Genomic DNA, 21,790 nt, shown 5'->3' with positions numbered 1-21,790 from the left:
CTATAATAAAAACTCAGTAAGATGTGCAAAACACCAACCCAATGATACTATTTACCCAACTTTTAGTAAGTATATTTGCAGATCCTAAACCCATTTTTACTGGGATTGAAAAAAACTGTGGTGCAACAAATTAGACGGCATGCTGATTGCCCTGCCACTTGACATTTCTACCCAGATGGGATAAGCAACATCAGCAAAGGAGGCAGCTCAGCGAGCTTTCCCACATCGAAAAATGCAGTTTACAAGTCTGTTTAAAGCAGGTTTGCTTTGCTCTCCTTTCTGGTGTGAGTGAGGCAAGAGGACTGATGCGTCGGAGCGACTGGTGCCCGGTGCCTTCCGTCAATTGTAAGGTCAAAGGTCAAATGACACATTTCTGGACTCATTTTCTTAGTTAACCCGCATCATCACGAACACACACACACACACACACACACACACACACAGGCAAATACACAGAGGTAAAACACTGATGCTTGTCCAACTTAGTTTTATCTTTAACAGCGGCACTGAGAAGGAAGGCTTTCATAACAAACAGAGGCATTTGGAACGATCTTGAATTAGGCTAATTAGGTTTGTGTTTTGTTTGTTGTTCAGGAGGCATGATCAAAGTGATATTTCACCAATTTGTGTCAGTTCCGGAGGAGAGGAGGAAGAGTTTGGAGAATGCTGCCTATTAATCTCCTCAGGTTCGGCACGCTGTGCGTTAGGGACAGTAATCAAAACAAGAGAATTATGAATAATGAAAAGTGTTGATCAGAAATGAAACAAAACAGAAGATTTGTGCTTTATTAGTGGCTTATTAGTAATAGAATTGGACTGTACAAGTTTTTTTTCCCTATTTTCCTGTTTTCCAGCTCTTTAAAGGGAGGGCTTCAATTTCAATGCATGCTCAATCCTCCCTGCTCAGCCTGAGTGGAAGAAGAAATATCAAAGGGATGTGGATGGCTTGACCCAGGAGCTTAGAGTATGAGAGCAACCGGCTGTTTTGATATTATCTAATATTTATGGATAACTTCCTTGATATTTCCTTCGCTCCATGAAGCCGTCCGCTTTTACAGTGTTACACAATGATGTCTTAGAGGGGCGATGACGGAGATCAAACGGGGCATGGGCTCGGAATACAGAGAGCGCTCTCTCTCTCTCCGTAGCCTGGAAGGAAACTCAGCAGCAAGCTATCTAACGCTGTGTGATTGAAATACAAGCTCCACTAGGCTGCAGCGTGAAGTGTGATGATATTTGTATTTGTGTCTCTGTCAAAGGAATACGGGCACAGAGAGGGAAAATACTGTCAGCATCTGAGCATGAAGACGTGTGTGTCTGTGTTTCTGCTTGTGATTGCATCCTATGCATCTCTGCCGTGTATATGGGATTTTTCTGCAATGAAGATGATTCCACAGTCTGCCTATCCACGGCTTTCACAGAGCCAGACACCACACAACTATTCGAGGCTGTTTGGATCAGTGATGGCCTCAGATGCTTTTCACTATCTCATCACAAAAGTCAAGTGTTCTCAACATGTTATTTGCCCAAAGTAGCCTTGTTCCAAGGCTCTATTGTTAGTCTAATGGAGGCTAGACAACACTAAGACTCTAATTATGGACACCAAAGATCAGCCCTGATAATATTGCGAGCAAAGTGGGTAATTTGTGGCTGTTGTGTTGAAGGGTTGAGGGTAGGTGAATAAAAAGGGGGTTGGGGAGGGGTGGCGATGAGAAGATGGGAGGTAGGGTAGTTGTTTTCTTGTGTCATCGCCCCATCGTCCGTCACCTTCATCGTTTCCCCAGAGCAGAAAGCCAAGATGTGGGCACAGCAGGAGAATATTAATGGAGTGTGTGACATTATGGTTCCTGCCCATTCAAAAGGAATGTTCTATAATATTATGGGCCATCAACAGGTGATTTCTCACCGCTCACTAGGCTTCATCGAAGTATACCCGCATTTCATAAAGTGCCTCCACGGTACAGCTCAAGTGCCCATTCGTCTTATTTAATACAGATATTACACATACAGTAGACCCATGCTTATAGATCAGTGGCTTGTTTGTCACTAAGCTTGCTGCATAGCTTTCCTCATAGCTACCTGAAAGATTATCCAATAAAAATTGATTGACAGTCAAGATCTGACTGAATTGATATTCTCGTACAAATTCCAAATGGTGGAGCAATAACAAGTCATCTCTGCATCATAGCACTTTCTAGTAACCTAATTCCCCCAACAATAGCTACTGTGAAAGGTTCGACAAAGCTTGGCCTTTAGTTTAAGTGCGGACTGAGGTAAACAGCCTATCACGATCAATACAGTGCAGTGCCAGATCGGCAAGACAGACACCAAAGCAACTAAGCCAGCCTGTGCCTATTCTGTCAACACCCAAAATCAAAGCCGCTCTCCCTTGAGTGATCTGTCCAAACAATTAAAATGGAACCTCTTTGTACCATCACACTTAACATGTCAGACAGGAAAATGAAAGGAGCCTCGTGTATTGGAGCTGCGTGCCGTGACGCCTCCTGTGACAAGCCCCATGGAGAGAGCGGCACACCACAGGAATGACGGCACTGTTCAAATTTTAAATATGTTTTGACACAAAATCAAAAGTTGCTCACCATTATGGGGGAGAGATTCCCTGTTTTTCTGTGTGATCACTTATTAGACCCCTAGGTGAACGAGGCAGAAATACTGACACCTGAATATTCTCTTTGCACTTTCTTTGACATTTTTTTTTTTTTTTTTTTAGCAGATCTGGGAATCATTTCACATTGTGAGATATCATTTCATAGTAAGATTGAAGCTCTGATCTCTCCACATCTGAGTCTAACAAAAAGCCACCAATGATCAATGAGGATTCCTGAGTGAGTTGCTGGGTTTTATCCGCCTCACATTCTTCCTTCTGGTGTCCAAAGCTAGGTTTGCTGCTGTTCCTTTTCTGATTATAGTAGTATGGAAGATTTGACAGCTTTGCTGTTGCAGCTCTGACAGCGAACGTTGGGCTATTTCTAACAATCCTGAAAATACACTGTACTAGACTTACCAGGATTTTTCTGTCTGTTTGAAAGCTGATTGGTTTGATTAATTTCATCCCGGAGGCATACTGACTGACTAATCAGCCAAACAATCCCATCAATCAAAATAGCTGCCATCTGACATCTTTTTGTCATGTGACAATAGCGTTTTGTAGCGAATAATACATTTTCCTTTCACATTAATAAGCTTGAGTGGCTTTAAACATAATGGAAAGCAAGACTATTTCATGGGCTTTCACTGTACTCTATACATAATCCTGAAGATGAAATTCCTAATCTTCTACCAAACAGGGGAGAGGTTTTTAAAGCAAGACCCCAATTATGCCCAGCCACAAATTAGCATGTTTAATGCAGCAAAATGTTTTAATAAAGAATAAAAGCAAGGCAGTAGAAAACAAAAGCCAACTGGGTAATAAGATTATCTCTGCCAGGCGCCCAGTGCACATCATTGTAGTTCACACAAATGGAAGAGATTATAAGTCACATTCAAAACAGCCTAATCCGTGAAAGACTCCCGATATGATTACTTTCTATTACGTTTGGTGACTGAGAGCGATGGATTTATCTGGAAGCCTGAGGAGTCTTTAAAGTACAGTTGGACATAAAGGCAAAGAGCCAGTTGAAGATTAGTTGAATCCATCTGTGATAAGCTTCAGCAGTTTGGCCACAAACAGAGATAAACACAAATCTGAAGACCAGATGATGTAATACACATTCGACAGCTATAGATTATCCCTGCAGATCAGAAATTTACATAATGTATCAAAGGCGTTATCGCTTTCCAAAACACACAAATGGATTATTTACTCACTTCTGTCAAGAACCTGTTAGATTTTCAAGTTTTTAGTTACTACAGATCTGACACAATGCCATTTTTACTGCTGTGTGTTATGGTGGTCTTAGTCATTGTCGTAGGTGTTCCTCCACTGAGTCCCATCTCGCTTGGGCAGATTACGGCCTCCTTCATCCCTGACCTCCCCTTAGTTCATGACAAGGTCAAACACCTCCCATTATGAAAAACTCTGCCTCGCCTGTTGCCAGAGAAGTATCCAAGTCGTACATCGTGAAGGTCAGGGGATTGCATAATGAACTGGAAAATGTCACTTATATTACTCCCCATTTAAATAGGGGATTTTCCGGCACCAGGAACAAGGGTGATATTTACCCTTTTTCCTGCGCAGGCCCTGAGCGAAGAGTCCTCTTAATCCAGCCTCGGGTGTGAAATTGAGTCGTACGTATGAGGGAATGTGATTCCTGGTTCCAGAGATGAGCGACTCTGCTATGCTATACTACACTACAATCAACTCTTCTTAACCAGGGGAAAGACATGAGGAGAAAAACTGTAATACCTTCGTCCCTGTGCACTCATGGTGCCCGCAGCCTTTAACAGACAATCCTAAGCATCACATCCTGGATGCTAAAATATAGAAATGATGACAGTGAAAATAAGAGGGAAAACAACAGCTAAATAAGATAATAAATGCATGATTAATATTCTTCTAATGCCAAAATATCTGCCCACTGAAGTGATGGAGCAATTACTAATTATTAGTCTGATTATTCGCATTTTCCAGCATATTCACAAAGCGACAGGAATGTCAACGCCTGCATAAATTAGCGTGAGAATAAAACAGGAGAGGTGACAGGCTGAGATGACAAAAGGGCATCCAAAGGAGAATGTTAATAATGATCCCTCTAAAACAATTTCCATTAATTTTCAGCCATCTCACCGGGGAGTAATATCTACATGCCCGAGGCAGGTTTAAATTGCATAGTCTCTCTGAAAAAGGAGGCGAAGACTCCCCAGTGTCCAGCTGCTCTCATCAGAGCAGGAAGACTTGAGGAATACCCAGGAGACAGCGCCACAATAGTGGCAGCTAAGCTATTAGCACAGCGTCAAACCAGAAGAGAGACTCACTGGATACTCATTGTTTTGAATAATCCTGTATAACAACACAAACGAGAGACATGCGCGGGCCAAAACCGGACTTCCTGGAATTCTCTTCACTTGATGTTTAGACACACTACTTCAGGTGGACAGTACTGCCAGATTGTAGGTCTATCTGTGCTGCCTGCTGCACAGCTAACAGGCAATGTCAAAGGTAGGACGTGAATAATACAATCATTTCATATTCTGACTCCCTGCCAGCAAATGTGTCACTTGGACACCGGGTCACATACCCAGTCAGCATGTGAAGGCAAAGTTGGGGCCGCCAGCTTCGCAGAGAGGAGAGGGAAGGCAGCCAGCTAATGTCACACATACCACCATCAGGGATCCTCTCCATCACCCCCTAAAGTTATTCTGTGGCCGAGCTGGCATCTCGTCTCTCTTCACCGCCAATGGGAGCCCGCTTTGCTCGTTGACACTGGGCATGTCTCCCGGGTATTGGCACACCTGGCAGACTGTCAGCGGACACAGGTTTTAAGAAAGGGCAAAGAGGGTAAGACAGGGAGGAGCTGGAGCTCTGGGATATCTTCAGGCAAAAGACGATAGTGTAATAAACACACTACAGAGCAAGTCAGCTGACTCTACCAGCCCTCTGACTAAGTTTGAAGACTTATATAGATATTGACAGAAGCTGCAAATACTTTATATTTTATGCCAAAAATATATACAAAACATCATACAAGTTCAGTATTTTCTCTATTGGCCTTTGAAACATTATTTATGTGACATAAGTGTTATTGGCTGATATTAGCTTGGCGCAGATACATGCAGATAAATAACAAGAAATTGCAGAACAGTAATAAAATAGATATGCTTGCAGTAATTTATAAACTGTGTCGCCACTTCATATTTATCACTACATATCTTGATCATAATTCTTTAAGTTCCTAATTTAAGTGACGCTTATTCCTTAAAAATGTTTAATGTTATTCATTTATGTAAAAAAAAATAAAAAAAAATAATATCAGCCAAAATATCTTTATCACATTTTGAAACTCTATTGGTTCCGGCGTCAAACAAATTTTATGGGTTAGGTTCTAATTATGAGGTAATTTCAACTAAACTTAAAGACAATTCAGTAATAATAACCAGAGAGAAACATTCATGCTAGCCGTCCTGTCGCTAACCTGTTTGAAAGCCAAAATCAAAAGTTTTGACCATTTTGTTAACATTTGGATCATACATTGTCCAAAAAAAGGTCAGCATTGACCAATGTATTGATGTTACCAGACTCTGCACAATGTGTGGTATTTGTTAGATGTAAAGAGTTTTATTTTTAGAATTAATCTCACAACATGTGAGGGAAATACAAAACCGCCCAACAGCACCAAGCACATTTAGCATCTCCTCCCACAGTCAGTCACACAAGACCATATAATGAAAACAAAGTTTCCTCCCAATGAAACTTTTCTAATATCCTGTCCCTCGCCTGCCTCTCTAAGAGGTTGGATGTCTCATTTGCAAGTGAGGGCCAGGAGAAGAGACGGCTGCCCACCAGCCTGTCCGTCAGAGGAGCTCACTGGGGAGAGTCTGTGCGCAAGCTTGAAGGAGTGTGTGTTGATTAATATCAGGAGGGCAGGGCAGTGCCCTGGCTGCGGCTGTCGATGAGAGCGAGAGAGGACAGTTCTTTTTGCTGCCGCCCAGGGAGAAGTCTGCTGGCGGAGGGGGTAATGAGCCAGAAACAGGCTGAAAGGAGAGAGAAGGCTGAGAGAAGAGGAGTGGAGGAGGCACAAGGACAGGCCACACTCTACCCCCACCTCACACACACGCGCACACACCCTTCATTCAGTCTCTCTCCTTCTCTTATCCTGCCATCCCTCACTTACCCACAGAAAGCCAAGCACCATTAAGGTCCCCCTGTATTTTTTTTTTTCTTTCACCATTTGACACTCATTCCCTACTTCCTTCTGTCTGGCTCGCTGTCTGTTGAGGTCTACATCACATTCGAACTTGAAAAACACATTTGTATGTGCTTGCATGCACACAGTCACAGGTTAGGCACACACGCATCCTTGCATTACTATTCATATGGGGGCCTTTCCAGTGTGTGAGGTTACATGCACACTACTCTCACTTCACTTCACCCAATTACTGTTAATAAGGTAGCAGTTCATGAAGGTTACATTGTTAAAAATAATCAGATTTCATTCATAACGCAACATTGTTTTTTAAAAGGATGTTCTGACATTTTGAAATATTTTCTTATTTGCTATCTTACCAAAAGTCAAAAAAGAAGTAATCAATAGCACCTTTGTATATTCAATATAGTAGTTTCAGGATGTGTTTAGTCTAACTTACACAAAGACTAGAAGTTAGCCTTCATCAAAAGTAAAGCCCTATCAGAACTGTTTTACTTGCATGTTTTATCTTGGTAGCTAGCAAGCTAACACATCAATTGTGATAGTGTCCAGAAGGATTTGTAGTAACCAACAGTAAACAGGACCACAAAATAAGATAAAAGAAATGGAGGGTCACAGTAGTATTTCTTGTATTATTGTAGGGTTACTACATCTAATTAATAAGAGTTTAAAAAAAAATTAAAGCTGGCCTGATCAATACTGATACATTACCAATGGATCAAATGACTGATTTGTAATATGAAATGGGTCTCTCGCAGGCACATACCTACATTGTATTATCACCAGACTCTGCAGTGTTTCAGCATCTTTCGGCTCATCGTCTTGATTTCACAGCCTGCAACTTTGTTTTGGTTCAGTCTCACCTCTGTCATCAGCTTAATTTCCAGCAGCAGTGGGCAGCTGTTTATAGGGGAAAAAAAAAAAATAAATAAAGTTTCTGATAAACCAATTTATGCTTACTGCACAGCACCAAACAGCAAACAGATAAAGTTAGCAGATAACCGGTGTATAATATAGCAGGCTAAAGAGTCAACTATTTTCCTCAGGAGTTGGTGGAGACTAAGACAGAGCTAAAAGACGAGTGAATATTGGACTTACATTTGCCAGGTAGGCTGAAACTCAATTCTTAATGATAATGCTAATGTTGAAAGTATGAGTACTCTGTTATTCAAAAATGTCTTCTTATAGTGCATTCAGAAAATATTCAGAGCCCTTCACTTTTTTCACATTTTATGTTGTACTTTTATGCTAAAATCATTTAAATTAATTTTTTCCCTCAATAGTCTACACTCAATAGCCTTTAATGACAAACAGAAAATAGAATTTTAGATTTTTTTTTGCATTTATTAAAAAGGAAAAACTGAATTACTACATTGACATAAGTATTCAGACCCTTTGCTCAGTACTTAGTTGAAGCACCTTTGGCAGTGATTACAGCCTCAAGTCTTCTTTGGTATGACACAACAAGCTTTGCACACCTGGATTTGAGGAATTTCTGTCATTCTTCTCTGCAGATCCTCTCCAATTCTGTCAGGCTGGATGGGGTCCGTCGGTGGACAGACATTTTCAGGTCTCTCCAGATATGTGGATTGGGTTCAATACAGGGCTCTGACTGGGCCATTTCAGGACATTCACAGAGTTGCACCTAAGCCACTGTTGTGATGTCTTGGCTGTCTTTCCTGTTGGAAGATGAATCTTCAGCCCAGTCTGAGGCACTGAGCGCTCTGGACCAGATTTTCATTAAGGATATTTCTGTACTTTGCTCTGTTCAGCTTCCCTTGAACCCTGACCAGTCTCCCTGTCCCTGCCACTGAAACCCCCCCCCCCCAAGGATGATTGTGCTGTTACCATGCTTCACCATTGGGATGGTATTGGGCAGGTGATGAGCGGTGCCTGGTTTCCTCCAGACATGACACTAAGAACTAGCACTAAACACCAAACAGACCACAGAATCCTGTTTCTCACAGTCTGAGAGTCCTTTTGTTGCTCTTTTGCAAACTCCAAGCCGGCTTTCATGAATCTCTCACTGAGGAGAGGCTTCCGTCTGGCCACTCTGTCGTAAAGCCCAGATTGGTGGAGTGCTGCAGTGATGGTTGCCCTTCTGGAAAATTTCTCCCATCTCCACACAGGATCTCTGACGCTCGGCCAGAGCGACCAACGGGCTCTTAGATCACCTCTCTTACCGAGGCCCTTCTACTTCAGTTGCTCAGTTTCCCTCGGTTGCTCAGGCAGCACTAGGAAGAGTCCTGGTTGTTCGAAACTTCTTCCATTGAAGAATTATGGAAGTCACTGTGCTCTTGGGAACCTTCAATGGGAGAAATTTTTTTTTGTAGCCTTCCCCAGATCTGTACCTCATCACAATCCTGTCTCTGAGTTCTGCAGGCAGTTCCTTCAACCTCATGGCTCGGTTTTTGCTCTGATATGCATTGTCAGCTGTGAGACCTTATATAGACAGGTGTGTACCTTTCCAAATCATGTCCAATCACATGAATTTACCACAGGTGGACTCCAGTCAAGGTGCAGAAACATCTCAAAGATGACCAAGAGAAATGGGAGGCACCTGAGCTAAATTTCAAGTGTCATTGCAAAGGATCTGAATACTTACGACAATGTGATATTTCACTTTTTCCTTTTTAATAAATTTGCAAAAATTTCTAAAATTCTGTTTTCGTCTTGTTATTCTGGGGTACTGAGTGTAAATTGATGAGGGAAAAATTAATTTAAAACAATTTTAACAAAGCTGCAACTTAACAAAATGTGAAAACAGTGAAGGGGTCGGAATACTTTCTGAATGCACTGTAAATGCAATATTCCATATTGCAGCTACTATTCTCCTCCAAAGCCCTGAAACAGGTGCAGTACTTCACCACTGCGTGAAAAAAATGTTTGGAGGCCCTGTAAATCTCTCTAACTACACCAGCACTCGCACAACACTCATAACAGCGAAGGCCTCAGAGCAGTAAGCCATAAAAAAGACACAGCCACGGGAAAAATGGGGCAGCATGGGCCTTTTCACAGTGGCCAGAGGCTGATGAGGTAAACAAGAGACCATGGGTGGGGACTAAGAATGGACACTCAGTGTTTTGGCGGGGTTGTGGTGTCAGGGGTTAGGTTGTGCTGACTGAGAATATTCCCCTCCGGATAAATTTTTTTTTGTTTTTTTCAGAGCATTGGCCACTGAGCTGCATGTTTTCTTGATGGAGGATTGGGCCGTGCAGGGACTATCTGCCGAGAGAGGATGCATCCACTGAGACTTATGAGAGAGAGCTGGGCACTGGTGGCGGTGGTGGTGGTGGTGGTGGTGGTGGTGGGGGGGGGGCAGGAAATAATATGAGCAATTTCATAAATGGAAGGGAGAGGCTGTGACTTCCTAAATCGTCTGTGAAAGACAGAAGCAGGGAGCGGCGAGGCGGGGGAGATGGTGAGCGAAGGGGACGACAGGGAGAGAGATGGAAGGAGGCAAGAGGGAGCGTGATGCAAAGTGTGAAAGAGAAAGAAGAGAAAGGAGAGGAAAGCTGGAGCCTGGTGGTAAATGGATATAACTGGGTGACAGAGGAAGGGGCAAAGTGAGAAAGAGAAAGGCTAGAGAGATGAAAAGATGAAGAGGGCAGATTTCCCACCAGCTGAGTGAGCACCTCTATTACCCTCTCTCTCTCCCTCTGCCTTTCCTCCCCTCCTCTATCTCTGTGTCCTATCAGCCTCAGTGTGGCATCCTCTCACATCAGATTAGCTCCAGACCAGAGAGATGGTTCAAACTCCTCTGTCAAAGTTATTTAAAATACATCTGACGCTGAGGCCATGCTCCATTCTGCTCCCTCCCACCATCTTTCTTTCTCCCTGTTCGTCCTTGTCATGGCCCAAACTTAGGAGATCCAGCCTCAGCAGCTCAGCTGGAATGCACATCTCCCCATGGCATCGAAAGTCACTATCAATCAAACATGAGGGTGCGGGGGAGGACCTAGGTGTGGCAGGAGGCAGGAAGGAAGGGAGACTGCAGGAGGCTCGCATAAATCACCAGCCAGGGGAAAGATGTCAGAGATAAACATGACCTGGATATTAAGATTCATATTTCCTCTTTGAGCTTAGATTTAAATAATGGCCCTACAGAGGAGCCGCCATTTAAAACTTGATTGTTTTCTTGTCAGCAAGACAAGTTACTTTTACCAAGAGCATAACAGCTTGCTTGGTATCTTCTTTTTATGATTTATTTTTTTTTTATTCCTGCAAATCGATAAAAACATTGTAGGTGAGAGTGGAACACTGCAATCCAATAGAGCAGTTAAGGGAGGCTTGGCTTTATAGAGGCATGACTGTGCATTGACCAGCACACTATGGATGACTCCTGTGAGTGAGAGGAACAGATCACACCATGAGCCACTGTGTCAAGGCTTCATTCCTCCTGATGAGAGAGGCCAGTTTGGTGTGGCACAACACAGCCCGGCGCAGCCCATTTTCTGACAGAGACGGCTATTTGAGCTCTCCAGTCATGGCCTCAGTGATGAATGGCCTCCACTGCCAGGGAAAGAAAGGAATAGGGGGCCTGGGAGCCCTCCGAGGATCAATACGTACGCACGGGAGGACCTGCTTCGCATGTTAAAAACCCTGATCCAGCCCCAGCCCCCCTGCCTGCTCACTCCACTGTCTTCTGCATCACTGACGGACAAGCCTCTGGGAGCAAGTGGGCGGGGAACTGACTCTGAGGAGGTAGGACTTCAGTGTGTGTATGTGTAGGCGCATGTGCTTGTGTACGTACATCAAGTGTGTCAGCAGGTTTCTAGAGGGGCTGGCATGTCATCAAACTCAAGGTCAACATGGCACACACAATCGCTTGGTGCACACAGACACACACGCTCACACAGCTCTGCAAATCCACCCGCTGTTGATGCTGTGAAAGGGGCCACAGTGTGACATGGTAATTCAGAGGTGTCTAAGGCGATGGATATCCTATTAATGAGCCCAAAACAATGACTAGACTAATGAGCTTATAATGGGAATATTGAATGCATGGGAATGGGATTGGGCCTTCCGTGAGCCAAGAAGGGGGACCACTGAATGAGAGCCAATGCACAAGGGTTAGAGGGCTAAAAGCTTGAGACGAATACAAACTGCAAAGGGCGTAGCAGGGGCTGTAGGAGTAGGGCTGTGTGGAGGGGTGCACAGTCAACCCAAATCAATACACCACTACCCGCCTTGCCTCATTGGGTTTGTGATATACGAGAACAGGCAGCTTCTCTGAGCATAAATAAAACATGAAAATGCAACAAATTATCAGGCTGAATGGACAGAGATCTATTTACTCAGTAATGCTGTATTTTTTATTTGTCAGATCAGACTGGGGTGGGAGGGACTGATTGTTACCCTGCATCCAATTTGAGTCAACCGAGTGCTGAGATGTGATTCAGCTTCTGTTTGTGAATTAATGAATTAATCAAAGACTGGTTGGTCGGGGAGAGGGATGAGAAGCGAACCGAGCAAACGAGTGTATGGCAAGCTGTGACGGCCTAATAGCTGGAAAAGGAATTACAGTCCAATTGCTCTGTCTTATTCTGGCCCTAATGCTGCCGAGGCCTTTTGCTGCAGCCCCTCTGTGTGATTTGATTCCATTTGGAGAGCCTTATTTTCCTCTTGATCTCACACATTAAGGACCTTGCTATTCACCAGAGCAGAAAAAAGGGGGAGGACAGTCAGCGCAATGGAATGGATTAGCACACAGCTGTTGAGACCGGGCAGGTCAATGTTTTAAATCTCTGGCCCTGTCCAGTTAAATCTGCTGGCCTGTACTTCACAGACACTCATGGATCTAAAAGGGATGAATAGCTCTGAGCAAGATGGTTGAGAATAAAAAAACCTCTGGTCCTGGAAAGGGTGAGGTGGTGGCCTTGTAAAATGGGCCTTTAGTTGCCAAGTAAGATAATCCTTTGAAGTGGTTTAAAAACAACAGAGGCCACATGGAGAAGATCCTAATGTGAGACAGATGACTAGTCCCGCCACTTGGACCATAAAACATCTCAAAAGATAATCTTGCTAAATCATACTGTGCTCTTCAATGGAGGACACTTTAAATCCCTGAAAATGTTTAGTACACAATAAAAAACACAACATATTTACAAAAAATGCTCAATTTCAAAATCCATTTGGATCACTGAAAGTCTATAGTGTTACCAGCTTTCCATCTTAAATTCCAAGTTATTACATCAGATATAACATTGACCTCCAGTGAACAGATATCTCTACTTTGTGTGTGTGTGTGTGTGTGTGTGTGTGCGATACTGAGGTAAGGAATGGAACTTTACCAGCAGTGCTTGTCTGCCCAGAGCGCAGCCAGCCAATTATCCCTCTTAATTATCTATTGACGAGATGGAATTGATGTTTTTGGAGCGCTGATTGGATAATCAGGAATGTTGGCCACAGTTATTCTCCTTGGCTGGTCTCACTCATCTGTCCAATCTGGTATCCTTGTTTGAGTAATCTGCTCAGTTGCACAACATATTCCTGCTTAACAATAATTTATGATCACAGTGAAAGGCATGGGAGATGTTTCATTTTGCTACTGAGGTTAGCATTCCGTACACCTACCGAGCACTTTATAAAGAACACCTGTATTCCTGACCATTCATGCAATTATCCAATCAGCCAATCATGTGGAACTATTTCAATGCATTAAACCATGCAGGTACAGGTCAGGAGCTTCAAATAATATTTCCATTAAACATCAGAATGGGGAAAAAATGTGATCTCAGTGACTCTGACCATGGCATGATTGTTGGTGCAAGATGGGCTGGTTTGAATGTTTCTGAAACTGCTGATCTCCTGGGGTTTTCGGACACAAAAGTCTCTAGAGTTTACTCAGAGTGGTGCAAAAAACAAAAAACATCCAGTAAGCTGCAATTCTGCGGATGGAAATGCCTTGTTGATGAGAGAGTTCAGAGAAAATCATCTCAGAATGCACAATATGTCGAATCTTGAGGCCGATGGGCTGCAACATCAGACCACGTCAGGTTCCACTCCTGTCACCCAAGAACAGAAATCTGGGGATGCAGTGGGCACAGGCTCACGAAAACCGGACAGTTGTAGAATACAAAGCAGAAATCCAAAAATGTAGCCTGGTCTACATTTTTGGATTTCTGCTGAGGGAGCAGATTGTGAGTCTGCTTACATTTTTGGATTTCTGCTGAGGCAGAAGATGGTAGGGTCAACAGTCCAGGCTGATGTTGGTGGTGGAGTAATGGTGTGGGGAATGTTTTCTTGCCACAGTCTGGGCCCCTATATACCAATCAATCATTGCTTGAATGCCACTGCCTATCTGAGTATTGTCGCGGACCATGTACATCCCTTTATGGCCACAATTTACAATCTTCTGATTGCTACTTCCAGCTTGATAATGCACTATGTCACAAAGGGAGAGTCATCTCAAACTGTTATCACGAACATCAGAATTAGTTCAGTGTCCTTCCTTGGCCTCTGAATCCAGTAGAACAACTTTGGGATGTGGTAAAACCGGTGATTGGCAGCATGAATGTACAGCGGAAAATTCAGCAGAAATTATGTGATGTTGTCATGTCAACATGGATAGAAATCTCAAAGGAAAGTTTCCATCATCTTGTGGAATCTGGGCAACTAAGAATTGAGGCTGTTTTGAGAGCAAAGGGAGGTCCTACCCAGTATTAGCATGGTGTTCCTAATAAAGTGCTCAGTGAGTGTATGTTCCACTGTGCAGGGGGTTTACTTAAACACATCAAAGGCTTTTCTCACAATGGACCAATGTTTTCAGGAGCATGGATGGCAACCTTTCCATTCTGCTCCGTTCATTAACCTTCACCTTTATCTGTAGACAGGCCAATGCTTCTTATGGGGCTCCATTTCCAAAACAGCCTGATTCTGAACAAAAGAACTTAGCTGCATTAATTTCTGCAACCTCTCTCTTTTCACATTAGCAGCCCATTTTCTTTAAACTCTCTTGGAGATCAAGCTGGCACAGGACCAGGCAGGCATCAGGAACAGCAGAGCACAAGAGTAGAGTAACACTGATTGTGCCTCCTCTAATTAAACCCTACCTGACCCCGGTGTTGGGACATCATTAGTTCTCCCTCATAATCATCACACAGCAGCAATTACATTCTGTTTGGCCCCATTTGCATTTTACAAGATTTCCCTGAACAATCAAAGACAGATTGGGAAAAGAGGAAGAAGCCAAATAAAGCATGGAAGTCCTGAAAAGAGCAGCTAGATTCAGTTTCACAACAGTATGCTGCAATGATTTGTTGCAGAGAAAGAATGTCTTTTTGCAAAATATCATGGGAGAATCAAGGTTAAAGGTTAAACATGTTGAGTCTCACTGGCCAGGATTGTAGTCTGAGACAACTTTCCATACAGCATTAATGCTATCCTGATGTTCTCTGTGGGGACAGGAGTTACACCCCTTCTTGACCAAAAAAAAAAAGAAAAAGGAAAAGAAAAAAAAGCACCACAATAATTTCTAGCAGTACAAAACTACAACTTCAACCCCTTTAGGCTTGAAAGTCTTACATTCTGCCAGGAACCAGAAATGGGTTTGTTCCAGAGATGACTGCCTCAATTTGGTAACACAGAGAGACGGGGACAGAGAGAAACTCAGACACTAAAAATAATCACACTCCAGAATACTCCACTGCAGCAGCCATACGTCTCCCCACTTGCAGAAAGTACACTACACAGAAACACACACACCAGTGCAGAATAGAGCCGTCTATGTAAGTACACACTTCAGGGAAAGTGCACAAGGGCAAATCCTCCATCTGTATTCTGGGTGACAGCAGCGTTGTGCTGGGGTAGCGTTTCTCGCCATGAGATGCCGTCTACACAGAAACAGTCATACGTCATGGACATAACAGAGGGCCCTTTGAAAGCTCATACACACAGTTGGCATTTGAATAATCTGAAGGAGACTTTTTCCTACCAGCTCCTCTCATGCATCTGTTGTTACTAAATCTGACAACAGCAGCAGAGTAAGGTCGCTGTGTTAAGAAGAGAATTATGCTGGCAAATACCCCAGGGGCATCCGGATTTCTAGGCAGTAGATGATCGGACATACATTCTCCTCTCCATACTGCAGTAAACAGAAATGTTGTTATTATAGTTGAGTCAACTACACGGATGCTAAATATATAAAAAATATACACATAATATCTGCAGAAAGCTAAACACCAGACACTGTACACTTGAATCTCAGCAGGTTTTTATTTTGATGCATAATAGTACATACCTTAACACAAGAATAAAACATTACGATGAAAACTGGTTCTGTTCACAATTGTGTTATCAACATCTCAGATTATTGTCAGTTCATTGATACTCCCGACTTTTTATCCCTTCCCGTTTGATGCCCTCAACTGGCTTTTCTCTCCCAAACCAATCTCCAGTCAAGTGTTTCTAATCTCTGCAAAGTCTGTTGAGAGACACTGTTGGGAGATGCACTCTTAATTGTGACTTGAAAAAAGATTATCGGGCTGAGATCCTATGAGGTGCACTCATTTGTTTAGAGATGGAGTTTGAGCTTTTGGATTCATGGCATGGTTATACTATCATATCAACATGGACACCATACAACTCTGTTACAATGCAACCCAATAGGAGAAAATATACACGGGACTAATGTGCTCTTGAAAACATGTTTATTCAGTGGTGGCTACAAATGATTAGCTGCCCTGTGAATAAAAGAATCTAAGTTCTGGTGAGGCATGTAGTTAGAATAGCACTCCCGTGAAAAATGCAGATTGCAAATGTACATAGCAGTGCATTGTTATCAAGGGACCTGCCGCCATCTGCAACCATTGTCGAGCCATATGAGGGTCTGAAGGAAAAGAATGCAGTACTGTGGTGCTTCTACAGCCATTAAAAGCATGAGTCTGCACCATTTCACCAAAACTGAAAAAATACTAAGTAGAGGGTTAGCAAAAACTAACTTAAACTCCTGTGAATGATGAGTCTCAGCAGTATATATTAAAAAATAAGCGCGGTTTCACAGACTCCCACTCAGGAGCGGTACTGGGGGAGGTGGGGCGCCAAACTCTGATTAGAGGGAGGAACATTTAACATTCCTGACTTTAAATATATATTTTTTTAAACATAAATTTCATTACGTAAATAAGTCCCAAACGGTTGACTCTATGTCAGCATTAGCCTTGCAATGTCCAGTATGATTTAAAACAGTACATGGCTTGTTGAGCCATTTTCAACCCAAGAAATGTCAGTATCAACACCAGCACTGATGTGTTTCATCAGAGTACGGTCATTTTCTTTAGTTTACAGCGTAAAAAACATGTTTAAGTGTACAGATGCCTCTTGAATATTTCAATCTAAGAAATTTCATTAACAGAACAAAACCCAAGATATTAAATTCGCAATGATGTAACAAAGAGGAACATAAAAATTCCCACAATTTAAAGTTAGTAACAAGTGAACATTCTGCAGTTTTGCTTCAGTTTAATTCAATTTACTTTATTTCACTAGGATAATACACTTAATATCAATATTGCTTTCCAGGGAGTCCTGAGTACATACAGTATATTAAAAACAAACAATATGACAATTAAATCATATTCATTTATATCATAAACCTTATTGGTTTTCTGAATATTGGGAAAGCCATACAATCAACAGATATATTGATTCTTTATCAAGACTGCTGTCAATTATTTTTTTGTTGATGAATTAATCAACACTTTCACTAATCAACACTTTTTTAACACTAGTCCCTTTATTTTCACTTAAGCTATAGTACTTTTCAGCATCTGATGTGATGTGAACAGCATGGATCACACTGTGTAGCCAATACGTGACAGTCATGAGATAATAAAATCCACATTAGAACAAGGAAATTGAAGGGTACTCAGGTTGAGTCCACACATTAAAATTTTATACCTCCCTTTATTCCTTCACCACGACATGGGCCTGGAGATAGTTCACGTATGTGCCACCAGTATGTCATCACTTCTAAACAGAACAACTATGACAAGTTTAGGATAATCAGAAAGTCAAGTTAGTCTACTTGGCTCACAGACAGAGTCATATTCAATGCCAAATGAATATCTTCATCAATCAACAAAAAGGGAAACACAGAAGGACCGCTGACCATCCATTGGCTAGGAGTTCATATGGAAGCTGCTAAGACTGTTAGGAGCAAGAGCACCAAAGATGCGCCAGACCTTATGAATGCTACAAGGTTGCATTTCATTGCAAATTTCGATTGCCTTCAGAATACATTAAGTAAGAGAAATGAACTAAACAATAAATTAGACAATTAAGACCTCATCAAAAAGATCAATGGTCGAAAACAAAGACTTTCTTATGTTTAAATTCAGTTTGATGAGCATTACCATAAATTCTGTCTTTATATTTTCACTTCACTGGTCCACAATAAGCTATACAATAAAATGAGCCTCTTTTTGAAATTGCAATTACTTTTTGAGGAAATTAATCATATAAAGGAACAACGTGATAAGAACTGCTAACAGGTTATTACAGCATGCCGTTCATTTCTGCCGTTTATCATGACTAAAAACTTACCTCATACCATCAGGAGAGAACAAAGTGCATTCTTAAGCCAGATTTCACATTAAGGCAATTTAAAATATTCCAAACTGCCTAATTTAGGGGTCGGACTTCTGTGTAACTTAATTCGACAAGATTAATTATACAATTAAATCCAAACTTCTCTCAATTATGTGGAGAAATGCTGCCTGTCTGCTTGGGCCGACCCTTCACCTTTGCTGAGGCAAGGTACCTGATAAGCATAATTTCAGCAGGAGCAGAAGAAATTGCTGCCTATTTTGTTGCCTTGCTCAACTCAGCACATTATAGTTCTTAATTGCTGGCAGACTTCGTAACTGTGCCCTTGACATGGAAAGGCAAAATGTTATGCCATTCACTCGCACATTACTGTACGTGCAGGAGCTCTTACCTGATTGACAGGACAATCCATTGAAACAAAAGACTTAATTGTGTGTCAACTGATTCTGCAATTACAATCGGCAGGTTTGCCACTTCAGTTTCACTGATGATGATATAATATGGCATTAGTATTGTTGTAGTCGGTCTCCAAATGTGGGGTGAGCATGGTTAAGGAGGCGGATCTACTGTATTTTAGTAGGCCTACAGTTTGGTTAATAGACAGGTAATATTCATGTCTTCACTCAGTAAAGTGTATTCCTTGAGTGCCCTTTCGCAGAATATTGTAACCTTTACAGCTACATTAAGGGGCCACTGACAACCAAGATGCAGGATCACCACTAACTCCCAGTTGTGTTTTCTTTCATATTTATGTCGAGGTTATGAGCCAAACCAGCAGGACTAAGTTACAAAGAGCAGGTGGGCTGATCCTCCTTGAAAATCAGACATTATCAACACAGTTCTTGGAGTAAGAGAAGAAAACCACCAGGGATGGGTGTAAAACCGCTTCCAAAGACCTTCAAAATCTGAGTTTCTACCCTCGGTCTCTCTCTCAATCCCTCCCTGTCATCATTTTATTCGCCTTCTCTCTGCTGCCTTCAGAGGAGAGGGAAAAAAGAAGGGGGGGAATAGTCGACTTGACCTTAATCTGCCCAGTAGTGAGTTTCAGAGAGATGACATGCAACCTCAGAGATAAAGGGCAATTGTTTCTTTTTCCCTCTTCTGAGAGCCAATTTACAGCCCCTGAGGACTTTTTCCTAAAGCTGAGAACTATTTCAGGTTCTGCCACATTGTTTTTGACTCACTCAGCTGAAGGCAGCTAAAAGAGCAAGCACCTTCACTTTCCTTTTTCTCAATCATCCTGCAGTTGATTTAATTTCATTCATATTTCTTATAAAAGACAAGGGGGTATAAAGTAGTATTTCCAATTCATGGACTATACTGTATGCGTAACCTATAATGGAAAATGTTTGCTGCTTGCTGCAGCAGCTATTAGCACAAGTCAGCAATAACATTAATCTTATGCAAGCCAAACAACTGGTCTGTGTATAAAATGCCAATAAGGAAATAAATCCCATTGGTAACATTCTGTATGCATACCCTGAGGACATGAATGAGAGGTGCCATCAGTTGCAATTGGCTTAAGGAGTGGATATTGCCTATAGACTCCGCAAATCTGCATAGAAACCAAGAAATCCACAACAGTCTGGAATGGCCATATCGATTTTTTGAGCAAGCAAGCAAATAGGCAAAAAAATAGCTATTCTATTCAAAAATATCTTTCCAATTACATTACCTTGATCTTCATTTGTTGAATCTAATGTCCAAAGATATTCTGGCAAGGTTTTCCACCTTTGTTTTATGACAAACATTTTCTACTTCAAGTTCAAGTGGCATGACTGATTAGCAAGTTGATAATTTTACCTTCAAACAGTTGGCACCCAGCAGGGGATTGATACAGAAAAACATCAAAACATGATCCATGATTGCTGGATTGTTACGTGCCCTAATCAGAACCACCTCATTAGCTCAAATGTGAATCAAGGGAGGCTGACTGGAGGACATTTTGCTTAAATGTTAGCCATTCCTCAAAGTAAAAGTGATCTGCTGTATCAAACTATGTTAGCTAGACCAGTATAATGCACAGAAGAAAGTGCATCTATTTCCCAAGCTATAAACAAAACATTAGTTAAGACTAGAATATTCATATCAGTATGTCAACAGACAAAACTGCAGCTCAGATTTTCTAATAAAAACTCTGACAGATTTGCCAAGTGCTCATATAGAATAGTCAAGAAGTGATGCATATTTAACAATGTATAAAGGCAGAGAAATTAACCATGAGACAAGTCTTGCCGAGCCAATGTGAGCCATGAATTAATAATTCGGAGTGAAGTTATTAAGTTATTTGTTAACAGTAAATATTCTGTATGTGTCCCTGAGAGCATGACTTTTTAATAATTCGGAATTTTTAAACTTTAATGTTTAGCTCCATTCTGGAAACAATGGTGCTTAGCTGTAATTGATTCTTCTGGCGTGGAGTAATTATGATGGCTGTGTCGAAGTGAAGCCTGATCCACTTGGCCCTGGGTGATAGGAGAGAGAGTGAGGGGAGAACTGACAGATTTAAAGACGTGGAGGAAAGCCAACATGGAGACACAGATTTGAATGTATCTCTTGACAGAAAGCCTGACTGAACTGGAGGCAAAATACTACACACTGGTGGGAATATCCATCTTCAAATCCTGTTTTTTTAGGCCTATTCACTCAAACGCTTCACGTCCACTAGTCTTCTTTATTTAGATGATTTGGGACTGATAAACCTTCTCCACATTTCTTTCCATCCCTGTTGGTCATATCACTCTCTTTGCCACTCTCGCCATCCTTGCCCCTGAAACAGTTTTGTTGCTAGCAGGTCACTATGCCAAAGGCAGAAGACAGAGTCGATCTCATCAGGGTAGTGCTTAATCCATCAGGGCTCAGTGTTAATTACTCGCACATCCACTAGGCTCTGAAGTGAAGCTGGGTGATGTAACATGGCCCTGCTTTTTAACAGGAACCATCCCACAAGCATGTGCAGAGTCTCTGTCTAGGGCCCATTACCTTTGCTCAAATTAATATATAAAAAGCCAAACATTCTAAACACCAGCCATGACCCACAATGGTCACAAACACATCCCATAGAGCTAGGGCAGAATGGAGCTGGGTAAAACAAACACACATGGTAAAATCCCCTAGAGGTAAAGGTGTACGGTCATCTGTGACTGTTGGGGTTTCCCACAGGTCAGCGACACACACCGCTTCATGGGGACCACCCGGAGAGAAATGCCAATTGTCTCGTGGGTCTCTATAGCCAATACACACACACACACAGACACACACACACACACACACACACACACACACACACACACACACACACACACACACAAAGACAGAGTGTCCTGTCATAGCAGGCCTGTGGCATAGCAGGCCCTGGTCACAGCTGCTCTCCCCCGCCTCGGGAGGAATTGCTTCCATTTGGCCTGTCACTTTGGCCA

The sequence above is a fragment of the Xiphias gladius genome, chromosome 10 (assembly GCF_016859285.1).
Source record: "Xiphias gladius isolate SHS-SW01 ecotype Sanya breed wild chromosome 10, ASM1685928v1, whole genome shotgun sequence".
NCBI classification, from domain to species: domain Eukaryota; kingdom Metazoa; phylum Chordata; class Actinopteri; order Istiophoriformes; family Xiphiidae; genus Xiphias; species Xiphias gladius.
This window is presented reverse-complemented; position numbering follows the sequence as displayed.